The sequence below is a fragment of the Peromyscus leucopus genome, chromosome 16_21 (assembly GCF_004664715.2).
Source record: "Peromyscus leucopus breed LL Stock chromosome 16_21, UCI_PerLeu_2.1, whole genome shotgun sequence".
In the NCBI taxonomy this organism is placed as follows: Eukaryota; Metazoa; Chordata; class Mammalia; order Rodentia; family Cricetidae; genus Peromyscus; species Peromyscus leucopus.
The window spans coordinates 18,943,157-18,961,762 of record NC_051084.1 but is presented as its reverse complement, the minus strand read 5'-3'; the positions used below and the strand labels follow the sequence as shown (position 1 = coordinate 18,961,762).

General features: G+C 47.5%; 1 protein-coding gene across 14 annotated transcripts in view; it reads right to left on the bottom strand.

The window, feature by feature from the left end:
* Pcbp3 (poly(rC) binding protein 3) overlaps window positions 1-18,606 on the bottom strand; it is a 207,491-nt gene that overhangs the window by 62,481 nt on the left and 126,404 nt on the right. The window lies entirely within an intron of this gene.

Here is an 18,606-nt window from a genome sequence, read left to right as displayed (position 1 = left end):
CTTCTTCACAGGTCCAATACCCGGGACAGCTCTGCACAAATATGGCATTAGCTTTGAGTGCATGGTGTGGAGCTGGGCCCTTGAAGTCAGTATGTGGGATACCAAGGTCATTTGAATTTATACATAGTATATGAACTAAAGCGATGCTTAAAAACAGTTAAACAAGGGGGTAGAAAGATGCCTCCGCTGGTAAAGTGCCTGCTTTACAATCGCAAAGACATGAGTTCAGTCCCAAGCACCTGTGTATAAAGCAAAATGCAGTGGCACACACTTAAAATCCCAGAGCTTGGAAAGCAGAGGCAGGAGAATTCCTGGGGATTGTTGGCCAGCTAGTCTAGCCAGGCTGGTAAGTTATAGTGAAAGACTGTCTCAAAAAATAGGATGGAGGGCAATTGAGGAACATACCTAATATCAATCTCTGACCACTGCATGCACACACATATGTACTTGTACACACTATGAACATAAACACACACACACACACACACACACACACACACACACACACACACACGATAAACAAAGTAAGAGTTGGTATGGTATTTTCCACCTGTAATCCCAGCACTTGGGAAGCTGCAGCAGGAGCATCACCAATTCAAGGCTAGCCTACAATACATAGCTAAGACATTCATTCAAAAATCCAAGGGCTAGGGACATAGAGCAATGGTCGAGTATTTGCCAAGCATTCACAAAACCCTGGGTTTGATCTCCAATACCGTACACGGGGCTGGGGGATAGGAACCAAAGAGATCTCCTATCAACTATTGCAACATTAGCTTGTATTCATCTTTAGCCTCTCCCACCCTCAGAGCCACACGGATATCACACTGGTGATTAAAAGGGCACAACCCTGTATGTACCCACACAAAGAGGCAGCTGGAGCTGTGGAACCAGGACCGGAACCTGCAAGTGGGTGAATGAGGCAGTGCAGGGAAGGAAAGTGGAGCTGAAGCCGTGAGTGGTGACCACACAGCCCTGCTCAGGCGGCATGCTCAGGCGGGTGTGCTGCAGGAACTACGACAGTACCGTCCCAGGGGGCACAGTGAAGCCTCTGGGAGAGAATACAGCCCAGTCCGCCCTTGGTCCTCTTATCACTAGCTGCCACCCCAGGAGCAGGCCTCGAGACTCTCTCTAAAAGTGACTCATTAAGGCTCCAGGCTTAGTGACATGCATCCTGAAGATAGTGACGTGCCAAAATTAAAATAAGGATGTCAAGGAGAAAGCAAGTAAACAACGGGACCCCCCAGCTCCACGTCCAAGGCCCTCAGAATTCTAGAAGCAAGGGCCATGTTCTCAAATCAGAATTGAGAATGCTGTCAATCAGTGAAGCAAGAAATGGCCATGAAGATGCTGTCCTGAGGTCACTGTGTGCTGAAGAACAAGAGAACCTGCAGTAGAAAGGAGGGAAGCACTGTGGGCTTCTGGCCGCAGCACACAGGCCAGAAGAGAGGCCACAAGTGGAGACAGATGGGCTTCAGGACCAAAGCACCAACTCCTGGGCCTCCAGCCAGGGTGTGGGGTGCATGAGAATAGAACCGCCAGTCACAGAACAAAGATGCTTCAGAGGAGCTAAGGAGGAGGAAGGCACGCACTGGGAGCCCTTAGGGAAGTAAATGAAGGACGGAATGGCAGAACTGAGTTTATGTCAGAAACAAAGGAACTCAACAGTGGAAGACACCTGCTAGTCTCCTTTCTGGGTCTTCATTTTGTTTGTCTTTTTAAAGATTTATTTTATGTGTATGAGAGTTTTCCCTGCATGTAACATGTGCATCACATGCATGCAGTATCTGCAGAGGCCAGAAGGGGGCGTTAGATCCCCTAGAACTGAAATTACACATGGTTGTGAGTCACAGACTAGGTGCTGGGAATTGACCCGGGGTCTTCTACATGAGCAACAAGTGCTCTTAAGCGCTAAGTCACCTCTCCAGCCCCATGTGTTGTTTCTTAAGCTACATTTTGCTGTCCAGCAGGACGCTTCCAGACGGAAATGTTTGGGGAGCCCTGTGTTCTACAGCACATGTCTCCATCAGGCATCCGGCACTGCGAGTGCACACACCATGATCATTTAGGGTAAGAGAGGAAACTGGTACAGAGTATCCCTCGGGGTGAACGACCTACTCAAAAGGAAGCTCATTAAACTTGGAAGAAGAAACAAAGCTTTTTTCACTGATGGCAAAATCCCACCCAAGCACAGCACTGCAGGGCACACTGCGGAAGGGAAGACTCCGAAAATGAAGAAGGACGAGTCTCAGGAACGCCGGGGCTGGAGCTGTGGCCCAGCAGTTAAAGAGCACTTGTTGCTCATGCAGAGGACCCAGGGTTTCGTTCCAAGCACCCCATGGTAGTTTACAACCGTCTGTAAATCTGGTTCCAGGGGCATTTGCATGCTGTCTTCTGAGCTCCTCAGGCCCCAGGCATGGACGTGGTGCACAGGCATCTATGCAGACAAAGTACTAGCACACATAAAGTTTTTGAAATCTAAAAACGGGGGGGGGGGGGGGATCCAAACAGACCATAGAGACAGACCTATACAGGACACTGTGAAACAAGGATGACCTCTAAAAGACACAAAAGAGAGCAGCAGCATTAGCCTGGAAACAGGCATAGCAAGAGGCAAAGGAGAACCAGCCAAACTGAACATCAAGAAGACTGCCAAGCGTTCAAAGAGGAGGAGACTGAGCAAGGTCAAAAGTTAAGTCAGAGCATAGGTCAAAAGTTATCCCAGAAATATAAAGCGGAGTTCCCAAAAAGAAAAGCAAAACTATGACCGTGAGGCTGGGGATGGCTCAGTGGCGACAGAGTACTCAAGGCTCTTCCAGAGGATCCAAGTTCAGTTCCCAATACCCCCATAGGGCATCTCACAACTACCTGTAACTCTAACTCCAGGGGATCCCAGGCCCTCTTCTGGGCTCCACAGCATCTGCACACATGTGACAGACATTCACACATATACACAGAAATAAAAGCAAAATCAACCTCTAAAAAAAAATAAAAATAAAAACCACTTATGAACGTTATCAGGTAGAGACTGGGTTGATAATGCTCTTCATACACCCCAGCACACTGATCCAGGGGTGGTAATGACACAGAAGAGTCCCTGGAACTCCAGGTGAAAGGACCAACTCCTCTGCATAGGGAGGAAGCCAGACAGCAACAGACGGTCAAGTACAGGGCAGCACGGGGCAGTGACCCCCAAACCCCAGCAGAACCAACTTCCTAGAAATGTTGAGGGGCAGATAGAAAGGGAATCTAGAGAACTAAAACATAACCCTTCTTAAAAGGATTATAAAAAGAGAAAAATATAGACAACACACCACATTTTTAAAAGATACACAGTAAAGAGGACACTGTATACATAAGTACAGGATTAGCTCTGGGGGCTGGGATAATCCTTCAATTACATCAGAAGACGCATGTATGGGCCTCACTGCCTAGTCAAAGTTCCAGGTCGGGTCGGCATAGCTGTGCTCTGTATCAGAGACACAAAGACTACAAAGATAAAAGCTAACCACAGGAGCATTCAGAAGCCTATCAGGCAGGGGCACAGGGAAGGGGCAGGGCTGGAATGTGGACTCCAAGCCTGAGTGAGACCAGCAGGTACTTCCTCACCAAAGGACTCAACTCCCAGTGAAGCTGTGTATGATGAATACACAAGAACCAGGTAACTCAGCGCCAGCTATATGAAGCACAAACTTCAGAGGCAAGGGAAGACGTATAAACACAGGGTCAAAGCAAATGCCATGGTATCGGCCATCAGCCCTGGCAAGAGTGGGCCTCGTGAGCAGATGAGGGCACCGGCAGCACAGAGCAGACACCAAGGACAGCACATCAGACTGTGGGAACAGCAAACCCATCTTCTTAATGTCCACCTAAAACCCAGCTTACTGTAGGTCACGGAGAACAATCCCAGAACAGAAAAGGGACAGAGGGCAGTGGTATCTGGTCATGATGTGCTAAGATCAGAAATAACTTTACCAAAGGACAACTTATACCATATTAGGCACAATTAGGAAAAGAATCATTAAATTGGTCCCCAAGGGAAAGCAGTGTGACCAACACTCAAAGAAGCCTGGAGACCCAGCCCCTGTAGAGCTAGATAGACAATGAAAGTCCAGGAAGCCAGCTCTGTTGTCCCTCCTTTCTCTTCACAAAGGGAATGCCATTGGGGAGGAGCAGAAGTCAAATGATAAATGTAGCTCCCTCGATCCCCCCCCCCCCGCCCCCCGTCTGCCGCTTTGGGACCCACTAGGAACAGCAGCAGCCATTCTGATGTCTGGCTGATCAGGCCACCATAGGCAATATCAGTCTCAAAGGATGAGGACCCCAAGCATGTCACATTTCCCTTGAGGACAGGGCAACTGTAACTAACACACTCATGCACACAGGCAATGCTCCCATTCCCATGTGTGTGGGCACAAAAGTAGCATATCATGTCACCCAGGCTCTTTGTGAGTACACAGGCTGTGCCATGAGGAATGAACCAATCAGGACATGGTGCATCCAGCTGCTCTTGGCAAGGGCTTCCTCCACTTCCCTGACTCTCAGGTGCCAGGGCAGCCACTATGTCTTGATGAGGGGTCATCTGGCAGTGACTCCAGGTTATCTAAAACTGGTTAAGGAGAACAAAGGCGCCAGAAAGCTGAAATGTGGGCTCTCCCACACACAGGGATTCCTAGAAACTAAGGTGTGGTTTTCTTCATAAAGAAGGTCTAGGCTGGTGCCACACAGCTCTAGAGACCCAAGTAAAAAGATAGTAAGAACTAATTGAAGTATGCCTCTGAGTAACAAATGTATAAACTCAAGTGCAATCCTCTTGCTACAAATCTGTGCAGAGGGAGGACACAGTCATGGTCTGTCTCACGTGGCCTTTCCTGGTCTAACATCCAGAATAGCTGCAGTCCCTTGAGTGTGAGGGAAGGACGCTGGCCTGTCCTTGTAGCTCTGCTGTGTGTGGGTGGATTGCCTATGTCCCACTCAGAGAAACAGAACTGCCAGGGCTCCTGGCCCCTGTTCTGCCCTCAGCCTACGTGCTGGCTATTCTAGCACATGGCCATATGCCTGAGCTCTGGAAGTGTCCGGCCAGGCTCAGGGGCAAGCCAAGCATGAGATCCTGAAGAAATAGGAGTACCTCCTGTTGGTCAGCCCTTGCTCCCTACAGCCCGTCCAGCCAATCAGTAAAAGGCCAGAGCTAGGCAGCTCTCCTGAACACACTGAGAAGCCGGTAGAGAGGAGTCTACGTAGGAAGGAGGCACATGAGCAAGAGGCTACTAGCAACTCCAGCACTCTAAGGTTCAGTGGCCATCACAATGGCCATCAGCTCGGCCTCTGCTGCCTTCACTGTGAAAAGCCCCACTGTTTTCAGCTTTAAAATTAACATTTGTATCTTTCACAGAAAAGTCCACAACTGTTGCTGACATTAAAGAAAAATGTTGCATACGATTCCTAGTTGTCTGATTTCCTTCCTCAAGGATCACAGTGTGACAGGAGTGGAAGCCTGGCTGGCCATGGCTTGGCCCTTTGTTTCCACTTGCTGGACAGAGATTGTCCCTGGTCCACCACACGCTGAAAGGCTAGCATTTTGAGGTGGCCCGCAAGATTGCCCACATGAGCACTAAAGTGGCTGTTTTTGTGAAGCTCAATTTGGCTACATTAATTGTTTCTCCTGCTCCTGTCAATGGCCTGTCACTGAACCACGTGCCAGAACCACGGCTCACCTTGGAACATGGTGTGGTCGTAAAATACAAAGTGGAAGCCGGGCGGTGGTGGCGCACGCCTTTAATCCCAGCACTCGGGAGGCAGAGCCAGGCGGATCTCTGTGAGTTCGAGGCCAGCCTGGGCTACCAAGTGAGTCCCAGGAAAGGCGCAAAGCTACACAGAGAAACCCTGTCTCGAAAAACCAAAAAAAAAAAAAAAAAAAAAAAAAAAAATACAAAGTGGACTCTTCAAAGCTAGCTTCCTTTCAGCATGTCACTGTGAAGCCTGTGTAATAAAGCACTCAGGGTGAAAACTGATAGTCTAGAAAGTTCTGCTACTTCTTCGTCACTTTGAGGAAGAGTTTCCATGACCAATCCCATCATGTGTTTAATACATATAAGAGCATGCGCGCACGCACACACACACACACACACACACACACCTCAGCTGTGTTGGTAAATTTATGGAAATAGAAAACAGAACCTCTCAAAGTGTTCCAACTTCACCATTTTCCATAGGTCACCGATCTGAGGACAAGGCAAACTGAGACAGAGTGGGTGGGCCACTTCCTTCCTCACCAGGAAAGTGGAACTTATGTCTCACCATACATAGTTCTTCCAGCTGTGTGACCTATGGTCCATGGTAGGGTTTACAGGGCTAAACAAACAAACATCAGACTCCACAGGTATCCACCATTAGCCAGTGGGATGAGACCAAAAGGCTGCAGTGAACACACCCTTGGTACCACCATTCCACAAGATCATAGTGCCCAGGAAGGGCCCTGGGCACACTGGGATTACAGTGATAGGGCAAGGAGTGTGAGGACTTCCGGAGGACCAGGGAAGATCTACCACAACCTGGCAAGCCTTGGGACACGGCCACAGCCTCAGTGAGGCAGAGTCAGGTCCTCAGAGCAGCCTAGCTGCAAAGAAGCCCCCGAAAGACCTTTAAATGGGGCCAGGAAAGAGGAACATGCCAGTAGGGAAGAACGGACTCCAGAGATGCAGGCTGAGAAACAGGCTGCTGCTGCTGAGCTGGGTGGGGATGCCCGCACTGGGGCAGTGTAGAGGGGCCGCTGCTGAGCTGGGTGGGGATGCCCAAACTGGGGCAGTGTAGAGGGGCTGGGCTGGGTGGGGATGCCCACACTGGGGCAGTGTAGAGGGGCTGCTGCTGAGCTGGGTGGGGATGCCCGCACTGGGGCAGTGTAGAGGGGCTGGGCTGGGCGGGGATGCCCGCACTGGGGCAGCATAGAGGGGCTGAGCTGGGCGGCTGCCTGGGCCAGGAGGAAGAAGAAAAAGGCATGAGCGGCTTATTTGTACACAATAGGGACCAAGCAGATGGTGACTCCACTCTTTTGATTCCTCTCCCATTGGGGGAGAGCCTAATTGTGAAATATGTTCAGCACCGTGTTAGCGTATGTCATTATTTTGTCAAATCCTCAACTGCTGATAACTATCCTCTCTCATTAAGAATATGTCTTTCAAAATAACAAAGGACAAGTAGTTCATCAGAGGAGAGTTGCCCCCATTCCACGGCTTGGGCCAGGACAAACTGAGCAAGCCCTTGGCTGTCCAGGGTTGCTCTTTACTCCCTCTACCCCAGGGAACTGTTCAGAGCAGAGCCCCTCAGTCTCCCCAAAAGTCCATTCCAAGGCTGGGTGGAAAACACATGGACACACAATTTCCCGATGGTGAAGCCTGCCTGGCATCATATTCTGTAGGACTCACTTAAGACTCCTGTCCTCACTCTGATCCCTCTAAAGCAGTGGTTCTCAACCTTCCTAATGCTGCGACTCTTTAATACAGTTCTTCATGTTGTAGTGATCCCCAACCAGAAAATTATTTTCATTGCTATTTCATAAATGTAATTTGCCACCATTATGAACTGTAATGTAAATATCTGTGTTTTCTGATGGTCTTAGACAACCCCTATGAAAAATTCATTTGATGTCCCCCCCAAATGGGTCACGACCCACAAGTTGAGAACCGCCAGGCAGTGGTGGCGCACGCCTTTAATCCCAGCACTCGGGAGGCAGAGCCAGGTGGATCTCTGTGAGTTCGAGGCCAGCCTGGGCTACCAAGTGAGTCCCAGGAAAGGTGCAAAGCTACACAGAGAAACCCTGTCTCGAAAAACCAAAAAAAAAAAAAAAAAAAAAAAACCAAAAAAGAGAGAGAGAGAGAGAGAGAGAGAGAGAGAGAGAGAGAGAGAGAGAGAACCATTGCTCTAAATGAATTTGCTGTTCATAGGTTGAGGTTCTGTCTTTATATACAGTGACATCAATACATAGTACAGTGCCACTAGAGGCTTCTGTAAAGCTGTGTGTTCAAGAACTTTCCTTAGCTCTTACATACACACGAGGGAGCCAGAACACCTCCAGGGAGTCAGTACACACGGGACTCAGGCCTGCAGAATCCAGATGTGTCACCTTGGTATTGGTATACATCTGCACAGATGTTGTAGTATGGCTATGGGTGTGATAAATGGTCACTGTCTCAGCACAGACCTTATCTAAATCAGGAAAGAGGCACAACAAGATACAGGTCACAGGGCCTCCATGTGGGCCCTGGAAAGATCAGGTGAAGGTGGCCTCCCATTGCCCAGGGCTCAGGACAATGCCTGGGACTACAGCCTCACAGTCTCTGAGACAAACGACCTCTTGGAACACTAGGGAGACATGAACACAGGTGCAGAGATGGGGAGCGGATGGGCTATAGCTGTAAATTTGGCAGGCAAGCACTAAGCTGTTGCCAACTGCCACACCCTGGTGAGACAGGGTTTGAAGTGCTCTGGGGCACCACCTTCCACTGCAGAATGTTAGGGAAGACAGGCTTCCCCTTTTGTTAAGTGTGGCAAATATAGTGACTTCTGGGACAGACAGGAGTGGGGAATCCACACAGCAGAGGCCCAGGGCACCTGAGCTGACCAGAACATCAGCAGGAGGTACCAAACCAACATGAACTTTCTGGAATTTGATTCTTTCCACACCTGGGTTTTCAGTGAGGAAGCCAGTGACATAAGATGCCCACATAGCTTCAAGGGCCCTGGCTGCTCACTACACAGAACTAGCTAAGGCTTTTAGCACATGAGGGTTGAAAGTATATGCGAAAAGCCCGGAGATGATCTAAGACATGGGAGCCATGTGACAGGCTGGTGAGAAGGGGAATTATGGGGAAGAGCAGCAGTAGGAAGGTCATTGCTGAGCCAGGAGCAGAGACGGTCACTTAGGTACAACTCACAAGCTCTGAGCCAAGGTACGTACCTTCTTCTTTCTCCCTAGGCACCCCCAAAATGTTTTTAATCTCAGAATGTGAAGACCCATAACCTCATCCCAGGCCCCCTCATCCCAGAGCCTAGCCACAGGCTTGTAGAAAAGAAGTTGGGGACTGGATGAACACAGGCAGACACATTTCTTGGCTCTGGCAACCATGGCGCATTTGGAATCAAGAGAAGCTGGCCACACAGTCTGACGATAAAGCTGTTCCCATTCCAGCTTGCAGAGGGCTTCCTCCATTATCAGGGATGTTTTCCTAGCTATGCCTGGGTGGGAATCTCATTAGGACCAGAAGCACAAGAAGTGAACGCGCTTGTGGGGTGTGCGGGTACCTGGTGGCAGTGAGGAGTCCTGGGGGCCTCAGGAGAGGTCAGCAAGCACAAGGCTGCACACCCAAGCACGTGTGCGATCGGAGACGAGTGATGAGCCTGGGCCACATGGCCATGAAAATCTTAGGGAGTGGGCCTGGGTCTCAAGAGCTGCTCCCTGTGAGCTGTGAATAGGGACTGGCCTCTTGTAACAGAACACGATTTCTGGAAGAAGCCCCATAAGAATGCCATCTAAGGAATGTACTTTCACGGAGTGAACTTTCCTCCTGCTTATTTCAGGGACAAGACCCAGTTTAGAGCTCAGGAAAGAGAGGAGGCCAGGGCAGGAACACAACTAATAAAACACACCGTGCCTTTCTGAAGAAAGGATTCTGCTTCAGAAACGTGGAAAACTCAAGTCAACTGAGATGTGGCTTCAGGCATGTTAGCGCTGACCATGAGCTGCTGGACAGAACACACGGGGGACTCTACACAGGGAACTGCAGAGCTGTAACTCAGACCCATGCCCTGTGCATGGGGGTGCTAGCCGCAGATGCAGCCCCAGCCTCTCCAAAGGTGGCTGGCTGCTGTAGTCTGGGTGCTGTGGTCAACAGAACTTCCATACAGAGCAACCTCAGAAAGACACGCTCATAATCTGATGCTCCCCCTTGATAAAGCCCAAACTATGAAAATAGTGGCACCATTGACTATGTAAAATCAGTGCCACTAGGTGGCAGCAGAACGCCATGGCCTGATCAAGCACAGCGTGTCTGTACCTTTCCTCAAAGACAAAAATGGGTCCTGGGCTTTGGCTGTAGCCCAGCTCCGAGCCCTCCCAGAACCTGCTTCTATAATTCTAATACTAACAGGAATCACCCACACTTGCTCACATTATTGTCCACAGCTATTTCTAGCTCCCAAGGCAGAAGTAACTATCCTACAAAACTGAAACTATCTCCTTCCAGGCTAGTGTAGAAAGTGTGTGCTGGCCTGACCCTTACTCATCGGGACAGTGACTTCAGTCAGTGCCCATTGCCTATTACTACTTTCCTGGATCAGCAACACCGTTCTGCGGCACAGTCCACTTTCAGAGGTTTCCTCACTGTGTGCGGCATCAAGACCCACTCTTGTTACAAACAAGGTTGAACTCCTGAATGCCAGTTTGGGGTCAGGGGTTCCAAGGCATCAAAGGTCAAGTGGCAAAATGGAACGTGGAGTGAGAGGGTGCAATGTTCTGAGAGTCAGCCCTGCCTGGGTCAGCAGGGTGTGCTGGCCCACAGCCTTGTGGCCATGGTGCTCTCAAGGATAAGATACACATGACAGTAAGTGCTGGCAATGGGTGTTATCAACTCAGTCAAGAAGAATCAGGGGTTCTTGTCCAGGCACTGAGCAGAGCCCATGATCGAAAGGGAGGCTGGGTTCTGTGGAAGACCTCCAGCCTTACAATGTGTAAGATGCTTTCTCCCAATCCTTCCCCGAGGGGCCAAAAGCAGCGTGCCGAAATCAGTAAATGCAGGCCTTCAGAGACTACTAGATACTGGGCCCAGCTCTGCCCATTTCAGAGGACCCCAATTAAAGTGACAAATGGAACCCTTGCCTCCGTCAGCTTCACAGGGGCCATTGTGCTGTCAAGTGACAAGCTGGACATTTTCACCCGTTCCTAATCACAAAACTGGGGTGGAGACACTTGGCAGGCGCCAGAACCATCACTCTGGCTTCCTCCCTGGTCTCGGAAAGGCAAAAGGTCAGGTAGGATCTCTGAGGATCACCCACACCCAGACAAATAGCATCTGGGAAGATTGTGGAGTCAGTCTGCTGTCAAGGACCTAAAGTCACAAAGCAGTTTAACCCCTTGACAACCCACTCCGTCTCTACTTACATGGATGGACAGGCCAACGACATACCCACCCACCTCCACCAAACACGTGCTAGCCCCGTTGGTAGTGCCGAGATGTGGATCACAGATGTGGTCTCTGTATTGTGCCAGCATGAGAGATGTACCGCACGGAGCAGCCTTCTTGGCTCGTCAATGAGCAACACCCAGAAGAGTTTCTTTTCATGGGAAAGCTGCAACACATGGCTGCCTCCCTCAGGGTCAAGGGAGCTCTATCTTTTTACACTACCACAAGACAATTTCCAGGAACTCTGGTTGCTTTTGTTATTTTAATAGACCTTTTCCTTTTCTTTCTTTTTGTTTTGTTTTTTCTAGTTTTTGTTTTTTGTTTTGTTTAGCTTTGTTTTTTGAGATAGGGTTTCTCTGTGTAGCCCTAGCCATCCTGAAACTGTAGACCAGGCTGACTTCGAACTCAGAGATCCACCTGCGTCTGCCTCCCTCCCGAGTACTGAGATTCAAGTTGTGCACCATCACCATCTGTTGTTTTAATAGACGTTTAAAGATTAGTTTTAGGCTCACAAGCAACCGATTGCCCATGTATCCTCTCATACTCTCACTGTCCCCTCCATTATCAGCATCTCCCACTAGAGCAAGCATGAGACAACACTCTCATTAAAAATACAGAATTCACAACACGGTTCATGCTTGTTGTATGTTAACTTCAGGCAAAGTTATAATAATGATGTGTACCCACTATTACAGTATCACACAAACATTTTTCACTGCACTAAGAAACCCCTCTGTAAACTGCCCACCCAGCTTTCCAACCCTCAACCCCTCGGCAATCACCCATCTTTGTTCTGTCTCTGTAGTTACACTCTTTCTAAAGCATCATGTGGTTGGAATCATACAGTCTATGGCCTATTCTAATCAGCTTTCACTCAATAATAACTATTGATGATTTCTCCATGTCTTTTCATGGTAGCTCATTTCTCTTTAGTACTGAATACTGTACAGTCTGAATATACCACAGTTTACCTAAGCTTTCACCCATTGAAGCAGATCTCGTTGTATCCAAATTTTCGGCAGTTATGAATGAAGCTGCTGTAAACACCTGTGTACAGATTTCTGTGTGGTCATAACTTTTCAACAAATTTGGGTAGACACCAAGGAGCAAAGTTGTGGGATCATAAAATATGAGAATGTGTCATTTATAAGAAACTGATTAAAAATCTTCACAAATGACTAACATTTTTCCCCCACTAGGAGGAGGGGGGAGGGAGGGGTGGGAGGAGGGAGGGAGAAAGGAGGAAGGAGGAGGGAAGGGTGGAGGGAGGGAGGGAGGGAGGAGAGGGAGGGTATGACTTCTCATTGCTCCCCATTTGTGCTAGCATGTGGCACTGCCAATGCTCTGTACTCTGGCCATTCTGGTAGTTACGTCATGATTGCTTGTTTGAAATCGCGTTTCTCTAATGACACATGATGTGGGAACTCTCATCTATTTGTTACATTTGCATCCTTTCTAGTGAAGTACCTGAATTTAAGAAGTTCTCTGCTTTATACAATGGTCCTGTAACATATATCTTCTGTAAATGTTTCCCAGTCTGAGGCTTGTTTCTTGACTCTCTTGACAACATCATATTCTATAAAGCAGAAAACTTAACAAAATTCACCACTTCTTTCCTCCATAACATCCTATCAGAAAAAAAACCAAAAGCCATCTTGATTTTCTCCTATATTTTCTAGTTTAGTTTTGTGTTTTACATTTAGGTCTGTGGTCCATTTTGAGCTAATGCTTGTTTTGTTTTTTGTTTTTGTTTTTGTGGTTTTGGCATGTGGAGTCCAGTTGTTCCAGCTGTTATGTTTGCCTAAGCTGCTTCACCAAAGACCAGCTGACTATACTCATGTGGCCTACAGCTGAGATCTCAGTTATTAACTTGTCTCTTCTTTTACCAATACAACACTATCATGATTACTGTAGTGTAAAGTTTTTAATTACATTTTTATTTATTTGGGTGTGTGCAAATGTGTGTACATTCATACCAAGGCACACGTGTAGAGGTCAGACAACTTGTGGGAATTAGCTCTGTCTTTCCACCGTGTGGGGCCTGAAGATGGATCTCTGGTCCTCGGGCTTGGTGGCAAGTCTCTGGCGAGCTATCTCATCAGCTCTATCACTGTAGGTTTATAGTTAAGTCTTGAAGTCAGTAACATCATTTTGCTGTTTTCTTCTCCCTCCATCGGGATATTCTGGGTCCATTGTTTCGTCAAATAAACTTCAGAATCACTTTATCAATGTCCAAAATATAACTGATAAGTATGTTTATTTGTACTGTGGTGACTCCACATCAAGTTATGAAAGTGACATCTTCACAATATTGAATCTAATCCTCAAATATGGAACATCTCTCCATGTATTATCATTCTCCTTTGACTCATTTATCAGTTTTTTCTAATAGTTTGCCTCATATATTTTGTATGTGGTGTGTATATGTGTTGTTTTGCCTAAGTATTGGGGGGAGGGGTGCTAATGTGGCATTGCGTGCTAATTTTAATTCTGCTTGTTCAGTACTTGTATATAGGACCCTGACTTATTTTTGTATATGATCTTATATCTTGAAACTTTGCTGTAATAACCTACTAACTTTGTGAATTTTATGTAGTTTTTGCCTACTTCTTTTTAATTGTCTTAAATGTCTTCCTATAGCCCAGATGTTAAAGGCTAGATAGGTTACCGGCCTAGGGCTTTACTGGGAAGTGTTGGCAGCTCTAGGAAGTGCTGCCTCCTGGGGAGAAGTCAGTTCACTGGAGGTGTGCCCTCAAAGATAATTGAGACCTTGTGTCTGTCTGTCACCCCCCCACCCCTCCCTCTCTCCTCTCCTCTGTCTAATCATCTTTTCTAATAAGTCAGATGGTTTTCAATCTTTTCTTCTACTTCATTGATTCTTATCACTGTGATTTCATTTTCATCTAGTCCCAAACAGTTTTGAATCTGGCCTTATCATTTTTCTTCTCTCTGAAGAACTTCTAACATCTCTTACAGGCAGGTAGGTAATCCAGCACAGGTGTCTGGTCTGGAACAAGAGTCACTCTGACCCCAGTGAGTCCTCTTCTGTCCCCAAGTCCTCTCCTCATTGCTTCTGACCTTCTGGCCCTCTATCACTTTGCCAACCAATTCCATGGCCTCAGTGAGCTCTACTGGAAATGCTTGGAGCAGGAACTGCTTTCCAGTCCAAATATGGAACTGTAGGATCATTAAAATAAATTCTAGACAAAGATAAAAGCATAAAATGATACATACTACAAGAAACCATTTGCATCAGTAACTTTTCCTGTTGCTGTGATAAATTTCCCTGAAAAACAAGAGAACTTAAGGGAGATTGACACTTATTTTGGCTGAGAATTCAAGGTACAGTCCATCATGGCAGGAAGTCCAGGTGGCTGACCACATTGAATCCTCAGTCAGGAAGCAAAGAGTGACAGCTGCCAGTGCCAGCCAGCTTTCCTCTTTTCTATGCAGTCTAGACCCAAGCTTAGGAAATGGCGCTGCCCACTTTTAGGTTGGGTCTTCCTGCCTCAATTAACCAAGATAATCTCTCACAAGCATGGCCAGAGGCTAACATAATCTGGACCATTTCTCACAGATCTGTCCAAAGTCTTGTCTCCTATGAGATTCCAGATCCCCTTAGATTGCTAAGTCTTATTAACTATCACAACATTCAATATTTATATAGCTCTGCAATGAATAAAACAACTATATGTCTTAATCAAAAGTAAGAACTTAAAAAAGGAAAGAACACCTAGAAATTAACATTCAAAGTGTGACTTTCCCAAAAGGAAAATTGGCTGTGCATACAAAATATAAAACTCTCAAAGAACAACCAACAAGGAATTTGGGGGGTCCTAGAGCATGCAGCACCATCTATAGAAAATGGGTGCTGGTTACAGTGGCATCTGAGTAGAAGGCGATGCCAAAGCAGATCCTTGGAGGACAAAGCCTGCCCACAACTCTGGGTCAACAAACAGAAGTAGAACCTGTCACAGATGCATTCTGGGAGGTAGTGACCCACACCTGGGACCATGGCCATGGGAGGCCTGCTTTGCAGAGACCTTTCCACTCACCCTCCCACTGCTAATCCTGTGACTCAATTCCTCTCATTTTTTGCTCCTTGTTCTAAATGGGGATCATGAAATACCCACCTTTCAGGGCTGTGTAAAGTACTCTGTAATTTGCAAAATGTTACACAAATGAGGGAATTTTAGGTTTTGTTTTCTTCATATAATCCTAAAGTAAAAAACAGGAGACAAGAGAAAGGCATGGGGCATGCATTTGCTATCTTAGTTCCAACTGATGCCAGGATGCCACTGTCTAGAGAGTGGTATAGAGAGAAGGCAGGAAGGTGTGTGCAGTGCTCTCGGGTACCACATCTCAGCAGCTAGCCTCTGTTTCCCATTCTGTATTGAGGGGCAGCCCACAGCAGCCCAAGCTCTCTCCCATGTTGCAGTTTCTAACCACTTCAAGAAGCCCAGACACCAGTGATGAGTCACTGAACCATGGGACTCTGTCACAGTGGCACTGTGACCATATCTTTGGCAGGCCTTCCTTCTTCTACTGCCTATCAGATGGGTCACGCTTTCTCTAGATAGAGGTGACACCTATCTCAAGCAAAATTATTCAGGGGCTATAGTCCCTGAAGGCATGAGGGAGGCTTTCTTGATGTCTCTTCATGCCATCCTGCCAGTTCTCTCGGTCTCCAAGGCAGAGGGAGATGTCCACTCTACATACAGCCAGGATAAGGGATGGGCTACATCTTACCTATCATAAGCATGTTGATAATTGTCTAACTGGTAACAAAAAGGGAAGCAAGTAGCATTCTCTTCCAGCACTGCTAGCTCTACCCTGACCTGAGTACACCATTCTGCCACACTGCCCCAAGAGACCCAACCACTCTGTATGGCTGCTGTGACTATTCTTGGTTGTCACTTGACCACGCTCCTACCCTGACTTCCCTCAGTGTCGGAATGTGACTGAGAGCTGTAAGAAAAGCCCATCTAAGACATCAGTGATTCTTTGTTTTCTTCATCGTGGGATTCAGCCATCCTGTCTCCTGTATTTTGCTACCCTAAATGTTTGCTTCTTTCTGAAGTCCTTGGTTGTTTCTCTGGAGGAAGCAATGTTTCCATCTGAATCTTTTTCTCATGTGGTATACTTATAAACCTGTCCCTTGACCGCTCTTCCTATTGTGTGTGGCGCTTCTTTCTCCATGGTCAAAAATGGAGGACACACCTGTGAGGGACTTTTGATTAATTCAAAGTAGGAAGATCCACTTCTAATCTAGATCTCTGAGGTAGGAAGACAGCCTTTAATCTAGATCTTTTGAGCTCAGAAAACCCACCTCTAATCTTGGCCACACCTTCTGCTAGAAGCCGATACAAGGACATGGAGGAAGGAAGCTTTTGCTCTTTACTCCTTGCTCTAGCATTGCTAACAAGTCCATTCCTTCACCAGCATTAGAGCCTACTTCTCTGTGTACACCAAAAGAGACATCCAGCCTCATGGACTGAACAACTAAGGGATTCTTGGACCTTCCATTGGTAGATAGCTATCATAAGACTAGCTGGACCACAGCCTCCAAGCTATTCTAATAAATCTCCTTTAGCTAGCTAGATAGATAGATAGCTAGCTAGATAGATAGATAGATAGATAGATAGATAGATAGATAGATAGATAGATAGATAGATCTAGATAGAAATACATGGAGAGAGAGAATGAGATTCTTTCTATAAGCTCTGTTACTCTAGAGAACCCTGACTAACACAATGGCACCAACTCCAGGGGTCCACTACTGGCTGGGCTGCCTGAAGGGTTAAGGGGTCCAGAGATTCAGAAGGAAAGATTCTGACCTCACTGGCATCATCTCATAGTCCAGCTTCAAATTCCTCCTTCATACTACCACCACCTATCCAGAATGCTTAAATTACCCACTTCTCTTCATCTACCCTGGTAGGGGGAGCATTCAGCTCCTCATGCATGTAACCACATGCCTTTTTCTACAGGAGTCAAGCCCCTAGTGAGGGATACCCTTAGGCCCTGCATTCTCAGAAGGGCACAGGCCAAAACTGAGGCAGCTGTGCCAAGTTTCTAGTGTGATAGTGACCCATGTGGCCACCGTGGTGCCAGGGTAAGGATGCCCGAGGCAGTCCAGGGAAGCCTGAGGCCTTAGCACAGATACAGTTGGGGGGTGCAAAGTACTCCCCCACAGCAGGGCTGTGTATCACCACGGAGTCAAGCAATGGAGAATCTCTGCTGGCAGTACCTGCCAGCCATCCTTTGTGATGGTTAAACCTTCACTGTCAATTTGATGGAATTAGAATCACTTAGGAGATACATGTCTGGGCATGTCTCTCAGGGTATTTTTAGGCAGGTTTAACTGAGAAGGAGGGAATCTACCCTGAAAGTGGGTGGTACCATCCACAGGCTAAGGTCCTGGGACTGAATAAAAATGGAAAAACGAGACAAGAAGCTGAGTGCCAGCAGTCATTTCTCCACTTCCTTACTGTGGGTGCAGTGTGATTGGCTACCTCATGTTACCATGGGCATGCTTTTCTGGCCATATGATCTATAACCCTCCAACAATGAGCCACATAAGTCCTTCCTTCCTTCCTTCCTTCCTTCCTTCCTTCCTTCCTTCCTTCCTTCCTTCCTTCCTCCTCCCTCCCTCCCTCCCTCCCTCCCTCCCTCCCTCCCTCCTTCCTTCCTTCAGTTGCATTGGTCAGGAATTTTGTCCTAGCAATGAAAAAAAGCAACTAATGCACCTTTCCTGTGCAGCAGGGGTGAGACTTCCCCACAGGCCCATCTGATGGAGGCAATTCCTCAACTGACATCTCCTTTTCCCAGACAACTCGAGCTTGTACCAAACTGACAAAAAAAACTAGCCAGCACATCTACTGAGCCTCCTCACTAGCCTAATTTTTAATAGAATCCAGCCTTTCCTTCACTAGGGAAAAGTTTTTGTGAACACTTCATGAGCTCAATGTTACCCTTCTACTCTTGCTGGGCATCATGGTCAACAGGAATTCTGGTCCCTGATTTTAGCCTAGTCAGATAGATTCAGTGTGTAGAAACTCCAGTCACGTTCATTAAGCCAGTGCCCACAGACTCCAGCCTTGTTTCTGATCCCACGTGCTACCTCGAGATCTGTCTGGGGTCAGTCTCCTGCCTGGCCTACTAGGCTCTGGACATCTTTAATCTCCCAGGAAATTCTACTGTTTGGTGCATATCGTATTTCCACAGCCCAAGACTGGGGACCGGGGAGGAGTCAACACACCCCCGTGGAATAACACAGCAGCAGTGCAGAAACTACCATTGCAATGGCGTTCCTGGACTGTTAGACTGCAGGCTGAACAAGTCATGAGGACCAAGCCAGTAAGCAGAGCATGGCTTCTGCCTCCAGGTTTCTACGCTCCTACCCTGACTTCCCTCAGTGTCGGAACGTGAC